Genomic DNA, 10832 nt, shown 5'->3' with positions numbered 1-10832 from the left:
TCTGGAAAGGCTGAAAATAACTAACGGAAGTGCTGAGCTGGTATCGCTGGCCAGTGGTGCTCATCGCTAAGAAATAGGGCACCAGTTGCTTAATTGACAAGGAAAGGGAGGGAATAAACGAATAATAAGCAGAGTTATTTGGTATCCTTGTAGAATTAGTGTCTCAAGAAGGCGAGTAGAGGCAGAGCCACCTCTTATAAGTAGAAGACCCAAGAACTTAGATAACCAACTTGTATAAAGTTTGAAAATACGCAAGTGTAATCGAATTTTACGTACAGTTCACGTCACAATCAAATAAATGTGTGTTGGTGAGGAAATGGCTTACTGCAAGCCATGTCTTATTGCTACCTAACAAGTGTTCATAGATTAATTACTATGTTTAGAGCTTGAAAGCCATTTAAACCGCGTCGAATTATTATGCTCTTAAGAAATTAACGAGCTCAGGGCTGCAGATGTACAGTGGCTGAGCGCTCCTCCATCACACACAGCCCCATGATCCCTAGCACCACACAAAGGTTCAGAGAAAATTCAGAAAGAAAAGAATAAATTACTGCAAGTTCATTACATATTTTACAATAATATGGGATATGTAGATTAATGAGATTTTGTATCAATGAATGAGGAAACCTTTAAAAAAAAAAGCGTGGTGGGAACCTACACCTTTGATCCCAGCATTCAGGAGGCAAAGGCAGGCAGATCCCTGTGAGTTCCATAGACCAAAGCTACACAGAAAAACCCTTTCTCGAAAAACTAATTAAAAATATTTTAAAGCTATTTAAAGGTCTGAAGAGATAATAATGCTGCAGAGTACTTCAGTTCTCAGCACCCACGTCAGGTTGTTCATAACCACCTATAATTCTAGTTCCCAGGGTATGTATCATCTCTGGCTTCCCCAACACTTACATTCACATGAACATACCCACACAAAGACACAGACACATTAAAAACAAAAAAATATTTTAAAGTTGATTTCAAAAGTTGTTCCTTCAGAATACTTAGACCATGCTAACTAAATGCATGAACTTTCACCTCCCAAAGCAAGTACCAGACAGGATTGATGTAAAAGAACATCCAGTACTTACAAGCTTTAACAACTGTTTTATGGGCATGATCAAGGGGTTTCTTTGTGTATATTATAATTAAGTAAAATTTTAAAAGCCAAACATAAAGAGAAAATGGTTCTTTCATGAAGTTTTTAATTATATAATAGGCTAAAGAAAGATGCAAACAATAAAAATCAAAGAAACTTGGCCTAAATATCAGAAAAGGCTTTTTCACATTCTCCTTATATCTCCTTATATCAGAAAACAGTAAAAATAGGAGCTGAAGAAATGGCTTAGCAGTTAAGAGCACTTTTTGCTCCTGAAGAGGATCCAGATTTGATTCTAAGCAGCCATAAGGTGGTTTATAACCATCCATCCATAACTCCAGTTCTAGGGAATCTGACACCTTCAGACCTCTACAAGCACCAGAGACACACATGGTGCACAAACATTCATAAAGACAAAATAGTCATAAAGAAAAAATAAGTTCAACATTGCCTATTTGGTAGGCCCACAGTCAGATGAACACTAGGAAATTAAAAGATAAAGTGAAATGAAATATCCCTCTTATTGATAACTTTTCCTTCATGTGATCTAAAGCATAGGAGTCATTGGTGACATAATAGCCAATGATCATGTAAGTGTATTAAAAAGAATGAGTCAAATTAGTTGTATACAGTGACTGGTATCTAGTCAAAGCCACTCAAAGCCTAAGACAGGAAGATTGTTTGAACCTCAGAGTTCAAGACCAACTGAACAGCAAACAAGACACCCTCTCCAATAATTTACTTAGAGTCTAATACTCTTTGTTAATGAAAGTAATAATGTTGATTACCTGGGGTAAATGCATTCCACCAACAGATTGGTACCAGCTAGCAGCCATAATTTTGAGTGTTGAAGATGTTAAGATTCCCAGTGCTTTCTTTCAAAAAATTAATGATTCCCTGGTGAAAATAGATGTTTCTATAATGAAAATTGAGATAGGATCTAATTGGACCAAGAGAAAAGCATAATTGTCTGCTGATTAATGCTCATTCAGCAGAAAACAACTATTCAGGCATGTCAAAAGTTGATCAATGTATTTTTTCTTGTCAAGTTACTTTTGTACTTCCTGAAATAATTTCTCTAATACAATGTAGGGAGTGTTTTTGAGAGGGGTTTGGTTTTTCTCTTTTGTTTTGCTCTTAAGATAAGATCTCACTGGGCAACAAAAACATTCCAAACTGGCCTAAAATTTTCAATTAGCCCCACTTTAGCCTGAAGTGTGCTCAAACTACAGGCATGAACTAACATGCCTAAAATCACATTTATCATTTTATTTTCAAGAATATGGCAATGTACTTATAAATTGTTGTTCATAGTAATACCTATAAATAATAACCCTAACTCATTCAACAAATCTTTATCAAGTATGTACCATTTGCCAAGCATAACAAATAAACGTTTCTGATGGATGTAAGGGTTACAACAGTAAATAAAATAGTCTAACTTCCTACTTTAGTAGAGTCCTAGGAAGAAGCCATAGTTTATTCACCATCATCTCCATGAAGACAGACACTACTGCAGTGCAGATTCTTTCCAGGCCCACATATTGTATCTTTCAGTACCTAAAAGACTCTGCCCATCTCCTGCTCCTACATCACTTCACTAGGAATTAGTTGTTCCATTTTATTTTATTTTATTTTATTTTATTTTATTTTATTTTATTTTATTTTATTTTTGAAACAGTCTCACTATATAGTATGGCTGGCCATAAATATACCTCCTAATTAATTCTGAGATTAATGATCCTTACCCATCTAACTCTACCCTTGCCTCATTACTTGCTTTTTTTAAAAATATATTTATTTTGTTTGTATAAGTACACTAACTATCTTCAGACACACCAGAAAAGGGCATCTGATCCCATTATAGATGGTTGTAAGACACCATGAGGTTGCTGGGAACTGAACTCAAGACCTCTGGAAGAGTAGTCAGTGCTCTTAACCTCCAAGCCATCTCTCCAGCCCTCATCCCTTGCTTTTAAAACCAACCTTCTCATTCAGGTTTTGCTTAAGTGTCACTTCCTTCAGAAATATTCCCTGGCACCAAATAAGGTTAGATGCCAAAACTTTAAACATTAGCCAAGTGTGGTGGCATATGCCTTTAGTTCCAGCACTCAGGAGGCAGACTCAGATATCGGTGAGTTTCAGGACAGCTAAGAGTATACAATGAGAGGCCATGTCTATATATATATATATAACATTAATAACATCATATCTTTATATCATAATATAATATCATACTTAAGAATGGATAAGAACAAAAATTTTGTATTGTTCACTGGTACATACAAATCCTAGGCAGAGCAACAGTCAGATAGGCTACTTAAAAATGAATCATGGAGGATTAACAAAAGAAAATCAACATCAATATTTAAATAAGAATTTCCAGATTTATCTGTAGGAAAGAACAAGGTTAAAAGCCCCATATGTGTCATCTTTGGTTCTTAGCACATCTGCCCATCTGCTTCCAATTTTCCATCTGCTTAAACACAAGAACACAAATATAAAAAAAAAAAATACACTTTTCTCTACACAAAGCTTCTGTATGCACCAGTTCTAAGCCTGTAAGTTCAACTGTGATTTTTCTGAGTGTCCAAACACAGTGTACTTTCCTTTTATTTTTTTAAGACTTATTTATTTATTATTTATTTATTTAATGTACATGAGTACACTGTAGTTGTCTTCAGACACACTAGAAGAGAGCATCAGATTCCATAACAGATGGTTGTGAGCCACCATGTGGTTGCTGGGATTTGAACTCAAGACCTCTGAAAGAGCATTTTGTGCTCTTAGCCACTGAGCCATCTCTCCAGCCCCTACTAAACCATTCTTGACCATAGGGCATCTTAGCTGCCCCACTCCCTGTGCTCATAACACCATTTAATTCCATTATAGGACCCATCTCTTTGGCCACTCTGCCCATCTTACAACCCTGTGAAAGAGCTAGCTGAGTTCTTTCTTCAGTCTACTGGTCCCTAGAGGGAAGATCAGACACCAACCACTGCTTCTCAGTAATTATTCTGAACATTCTTGTTCCCTCCTCCCTGAACTCTGAACTTTGAGGCTCACTAGTTTCAGATTAGACCAAAGCTTCTTATGGAATTATGTAACTGAATGTGGTGGTTGCAAAATGTTAGGCAGCAGTGCGAGATTCCTGAACACACACAGCCAAAACTCAATTCAAAATCCAATACATAATAAACCTGAGGTTACTGGCTGAGCCAACCCATATTCCATCATACAGCCTTGGTTCTGAATATGTGCACTTTGCACATGCTTTTTTATACCCAACTATGAAGAAAGCCTGAAAAAAACTAAAATTACCTAAAATTAGGGCTGAGAGTTGGCTCATCAGTTAAAAGCACTCTCTGCTCCTCCATCATACCCGGGTTTGATCCCCAGCAACCATATGGAAACTCATAAACATCTATATACTTCAGATCCCAGGGAATCTGACACTAGCTTTTGGCCTCTTGAAGATGATACCAGCCAAATGAGTGGTACAAAACAGACATGCAGGTAAAACAGTCAAACACATGAAATTTTTAAATGAAAAAAAAATTTTTAAATAACTGAAATCAGTATTTGTACAGGAAGTTTTATTTACTTACATAGAAAATTTTCTGCTCTAAGAAAACTAATAGTTTAATTTTAAAAAATGAAGGCTTATTTCCTACCATCATTCCTCAGCATATATCAAAATAGTATATCTTTAGATTGTATTGTGTTAGACAAACAAGCACATCAATCTCAGTATAAAAATTTGCTTTCATCTTTAATAAAATGTCTATAGGCATACCAAAAACTTATCTAAAGTTTATGATTTCTTATCAGTTGAATTTATATACTTGTTTTATAAACCTAGATGTAGATTGTCCTGAAGCTGTTAGTATTTTAATGTTAATTCCACTTCCTCCAGAAGGGGTGCCTAACTCCAATTGAACCTTCCCATTTTAATTAGCAAAATAAAGGAAAGCCAGTGACTGGGCAGTAAGAGGGAAGTAGAGAGGGCAGATAGGTTGGAGGTCAGAGGTCAGAGGAGGTCAGCCAACGGAGGGGGAAGATCATGGCAACGTGGACCTTCCCAAGGACCAGCTAGACCAAGGTGGGATTGGTTGGTGTTAAAAAGCTATGAACATTAAGAATTTTATAGGTCTAATATCTCATATAGAATGGCAGTTTGTATCTTTGTCTATTTGATGCAATCTTGTTGTGTAGAGGGTTTGTTGATTGAGAGTTGAATATATAAACCTGTATGAATAGCTATATGGCTGTAGAGTTGTGTTTGTGGGATTTTGGGGTACAGAAACACCCTGTACTAAACCGACAAGGGAAGGGAGTAGCGTGGACAAGTTGGGCCATTGTGGCAGCTCAGACCAGGTGCCCGAGGTGCTTGTGGCTCTGTATCAGGATCACGCTTGAGGAGTGAGACCTCAGAACCGGAAAAGAGATAAGTATTTTTACTTTTTAATATTTACTGCAACACCTAGAGACATGTAAACATTTCTCAGATGAAAGGGGTCAAAAGTGGAAAAAGTTTAAGAAACCCATCACTAGACCACCTGCTAATCCTCCAAGTAACAACTCGAAACATAGATAAATCCCAAACACATAATGATAATAAAAATATTTTAAAAACCAGTATTTGCTGCTTTTACAGAGGACCCCTGTTCAGGTGCGCTCAGCTTAGCTCAGCTCAGCTCTTATCCTTTCTCTTTGCATCCCACATATCAGCGAGGAAATTCTCTCTCTCTCTCTCTCTCTCTCTCTCTCTCTAGATTTATTTATTTATTTCATTTATGTGAGTATGTTGTCACTATCTTCAGACACACCAGAAGAGGGCATTGGATCCCATTACAGATGGTTGTGAGCCAGCATGTTAAGAAGTTAAGAAGTGTTCTTAACCGCTGAGCCATCTCTCCAGCCCAGGAAGGAAATTCTTGTGAAGTAAAAGCAAATTGGTGCCAGTCCCCTGATGAAGACCTGTTTTCAGCTCACTTGATGAAAATCAGTCTATACAGTGTCTCATAAGGACTTGCACAGTCCCTGTCCTCTACCTTGTCATGTCCCCCATCACCACCACCATTGTCACCCTTACTGGGACTTCTGTGAAGTCTTCCTTCACAGAGTAATAACAACTCCCTTTCTGCTACATTTCTTAACATCATTCTTTTATTTCCTCCATAGCATTGATCACCATCTAATTCCCAATATTTTATCTGTTTATTATTTCCTGTCCCTGTAAAATACAATCATCTTGACAAGGACCAGGTTTGTTTTATTTGGTGTGTATGTGACACCTAGAAAGCACTCAGTGTTTGTTGATTAAATAAACCTTTAATGCCAAACAGAGTGGCATACACCTGAAGTCAAATTCACTGGAAGCTATGGTGGGAATGTAGCATATAACAGACTATCCAGGGAGAAAGAGAAAAATCCTCAGTTATAACTGTTCATTTGCTTGTTGATCTCCCGAGTGATCCTGGCAGTTTAAGAAAGGCAGTGACTGGAATAGCACATCATTGTATGCAGGTAGTGCCTGGCACATGGTCAAAACTCAGAAAACATTCTCTGTGTTTTCAGACACCTTGATTATTCCACCTAAAAGAAAAAAATCCAAAACCTTACTAAGTCCAATTAAGGTTGAACTCTTCAACAGGGATACAGCAGGTATATATTGTGCCTCTACTAACCAGCTAAGTGGCTATGGAACTTGGCTTCTGCTTGGGGTTTTAGGAAGTTAGTCCCAAAGTTACCCAAATGAACTGGACCAAAACAAAATGAGTAAGACACTGAAGAGTGGTTTTTGGGGTGTGGCTTGAAAACATATATCTCTGTTAAATATGTCAAACATGATTACAAGGCAGAATGGAGCCATAGGGTGTGGGCTTTCATTCTGGGGAGGTAGAGATAATCTTTATGGAGATCAAATTGTGCTACAGTGCAACTTAAAGGGCACTTGTTCCGAGAGCCCTATTCTGATATCCAAATGTAAATCTGAAGATCATTCTGTTTCTCCTTTAATTTAGACTTTTTTCTGTATATTTTACTATGGACTTAGATTTAATTATGCTTTTTTTTTTTTTTTTTTAAGATTAGAAACTACAAGAGTTTCTCTGTGTAGTCCTTGCTGTCCTGGAATTAACTCTGTAGACCAGGCTGGCCTCAAAGTGACAGGAATATTTCCACATCTGTCTTCTGAGTGCTGGTTTAAAGGCATACATCTACCCTGCACAGCTGTAATTTAGACTTTTTAATAGTGTATATCAGCTGTATAAAGTAAGGGGTTTCACTGTGACTTTTAAAAATAGATTTATTTATTTATTATATATAAGTACACTATAGCTGTCTTCAGACACACCAGAAGGGGGCATCAGATTCCATTACAGATGGTTGTAAGCCACCATGCGGTTGCTAGAATTTGAACAAAGAACCTCTGGAAAAACAGTCAGTGTTCTTAACCACTGTCCAACCCTTGTTCTTAACCACTGTCCAACCCTCATTATGACATTTTCTTTTTCTTTTGTTTTTGTTTGTTTGATTGGTTGGTTGTTTTTTGTTTTGTGTGTGTGTGTGTGTGTGTGTGTGTGTGTGTGTGTGTGTATAGACAAGGCTGACCTCAAACTCAGAGACCTGCCTGCTTCAGTCTCCTGAGTGCTGGAATTAAAAGCATGCATCTTCATCACCCAGCTTCATTATGGAATTTGCATAAGAGCACGTCATGTGCTTTAAATAATATTACCCCCTTCCCCCTTTTCCTTCTACATCCCTAGTTTGAATTTTCTGCAGAATGCTCATCATTGCGGGGGATATATTTTGGTTAACGTGTCACCAATTCTCCCCAAATTCTGTAAAGCCTTGTGTGCACCGGATGCAGGGAATCTTTTACAGGAGGTTCTAATGGTGAGAACCCCTGAGACTGAGTTATTGGTGGCATGGTGAGGTGATGCTCAATGCCAAGACTCAAAGACTACTAACTAAGGCTCCTTGTGCTTGGTGGCAATGGTGCAGACCTTTAATACCAGCGCTTAGGTGTGGAGAGCATTTTTGGTACCTCTGGCTTAGGCCTCAAGTCCGCAGAAGTCATGCTGCAACTTTAACTAACTTGTCTCTTTTCTTTGATCCAACTCTGTGGGACCTCTATTGTTTGCCTGAGAGGAGAGCTGGTCTCAGACACTTAGGTGTCAGAGGAAGGTGACAGATCTGAATTTGAGGCCAGCCTGGGCTACAGAGCAAGTTCCAGGACATCCAGGACTATACAGAGAAACCCTGTCTTGAAAAACAAAATTTAAAAAAAGAATTCTCAAACAGAATGCTCAATAAAAAAAGTAGCTCTAATAGATACTGCAACTAATATATCACATCTAACAAGTCAGGTTTACCTGGAATTGGTGCAGAGAAAATATAGAGAACCACAATACATGAGCAAATAATTAGCTGAGTGTGGCAGCATACACTTGTAATCCCAGTAATTGGGAGGCAAGATGAAAGAGTCGAAAGTTATAAAAATCATCCACAGCTATAAGGAAGATCAGTGGCAGCCGATGACTCCTTCAAGCAATTCGTTACATTTAGTGGTGGTCTTGAAAAAACCCTGATTCAAAGCTATGTTTTTTGAAAGTGATTTAAACTTTGCACACAGTTAAGTGTGGTTAGCTTCCCCTGATTTTCAAGGAAACAAGAGGAAAACAGTGATGTGAGACTGGATAGCTAAGATGAGGTGCACAGCTGGGCATTGAACCTAGAAGTCTACACCCAGCTTTATCTATGATGGAAAAGGTCTTACAAGCTAAAGGTTGGCTGGTAAACTTGTCTGGCGGGTCTGACAGCATTAAGTAATGAAATAGGGAGGGAGAGAGGCAGATTTACCAGTCATCTACTCTCTTAGTCACTGTTCTATTGCTGTGAAGAGACACTATGACCAACACATTTTTTTATAAAAAAAAAATTAATAATTTCAGAGGCTTAATACATCATCATCATGGCAGAGAGCATGGCAGCAGGTAGGCATGGTGCTGGGGATGTAATTGAGAGCTGCATCCTGATCTGAGAACAGAGAAGGGGAAGCCAGCATTGACTTTTGTAACCTCAAAGCTCAGGGGCTGGAGAGATGGCTCAGCGGTTAAGAGCTTTCAGAGGTCCCGAGTTCAATTTCCAGCAACCACATGGTGGCTCACAATCATCTGTAACGGGATCCGACACCCTCTTCTGGTATGTCTGAAGACTGCTACAGTGTACTCATATAATTAAAGTAAATATTTAAAAATACAAAAGAAACCTCAAAGTTCACCCCCAGTGACATAGTTCTTCCACATCCTCCTATTCCTAATTCTTTAAAATAATGCCACTCCCTGGTGATTAAACATTAAAATATATGAGCCTATCAGCCACATTCTTAATCAAATCATCAAACCTATCTTCCCATAAATCAAAACTTCACTTTTAGCCTAGAGTCCCACAGCATAGACTAGTCACAACCTTCAGTATTCCCCTCTTTGCACCCAACACAGGAACTATAGACAGGAAGATCAGAAGTTCAAAGTCATCCCCAGCTAAGTAGAAAGTTGGAAACCAATCTGAAATTCAGAAGATTCTGAATCAAAAGAAAAAAAAATTTTTTTTTACTTAATCTGTCACCAGTTCTCCCAGTTCTCTAAAACCTGTGTGTCCCTGCTGCAAGGAGTCTATAAACAAAAGGTTCTAACAGAAGATCCAAAACAAATATCTGCTAACTGTAAGTTGATGGAAAGAATGATATTTATTAAAGGGTCTGCAGGGGTCTCTGTAACCACCAATGCCAGCAGAGTGCCGATTCCACTTGCAGCAAAAGGACAGTTCAGTTCACCATGACTCAATAGTCAGTGTTGGGTCAAGAATTTATAGTCTGACCTTGATTAGTTTATTTTAAACTTATTTAAACACAGTACAATTTGGGGAAAAGGTTCCAGGAGATAACAGCACAATTCTATATGCACCATAAAGCTTAAGACATGACTACATTAGAACTCTTTTAAAGTACATGTGACATCTTCCATAAAGACAGCTTCTATAGATTAACTGCATGTGACATCTTAAGGGTCTGGGAAGAAATGGTATGGGCTCAGTCATACAGATAGCACAAACATCGGTAGACTATTAACCACCTCTGCTCCCAGCCTTCTGAGAGGAAAACAGGTTATGCCTCTTTTCTCTTGAAGAGACAACTCTTTGAGTTTAATATTCCTGATTCCCCTGGTACTTACATGTGTACACAAGACCTCCTGTGCTTCCTACAAGAGACACAATCAAGAAGTTGGAAGCTCCATCTCAGGGAACCTGTCTTTTTAATAGATGTGGTAATGGGGAGTGGGGTGGGAAGGTGATGAGGTGGTCTTTACCATCCAGGATACATCCTTTCTTCTCTGGCCAGAACATCACAATGGACTTCAATTCTTTGGGAATGGTTCCTTTAGTTCTCTTTAGACATTTTTTGCAAATTCCTCACAGCAAATTACACGCTTTGTATTAGTCAAGGTACAAAATTCAAGCTCAAGGCTAACCTGAGCTACATGACCAGACTGTCTGGAAAAAAATTATTTTATCAGTAAACATCTAAGATGAGGTGTGCTGGAGAAGGAGTTGAGAGAGTTCTCAGGCAGCAAGAAAAGAAACTAAACTATTCGGTCTAGCTTGAGTTTTTGAGACCTCAAAGTCCATTCCCTACTGACACACTTCCTACAACAAAGCCATACCTACTCCAACAAGG

The sequence above is a fragment of the Micromys minutus genome, assembly GCF_963924665.1.
Source record: "Micromys minutus genome assembly, chromosome: 2".
Lineage (NCBI taxonomy): Eukaryota > Metazoa > Chordata > Mammalia > Rodentia > Muridae > Micromys > Micromys minutus.
Note: the sequence above shows the minus strand (reverse complement) of the source record.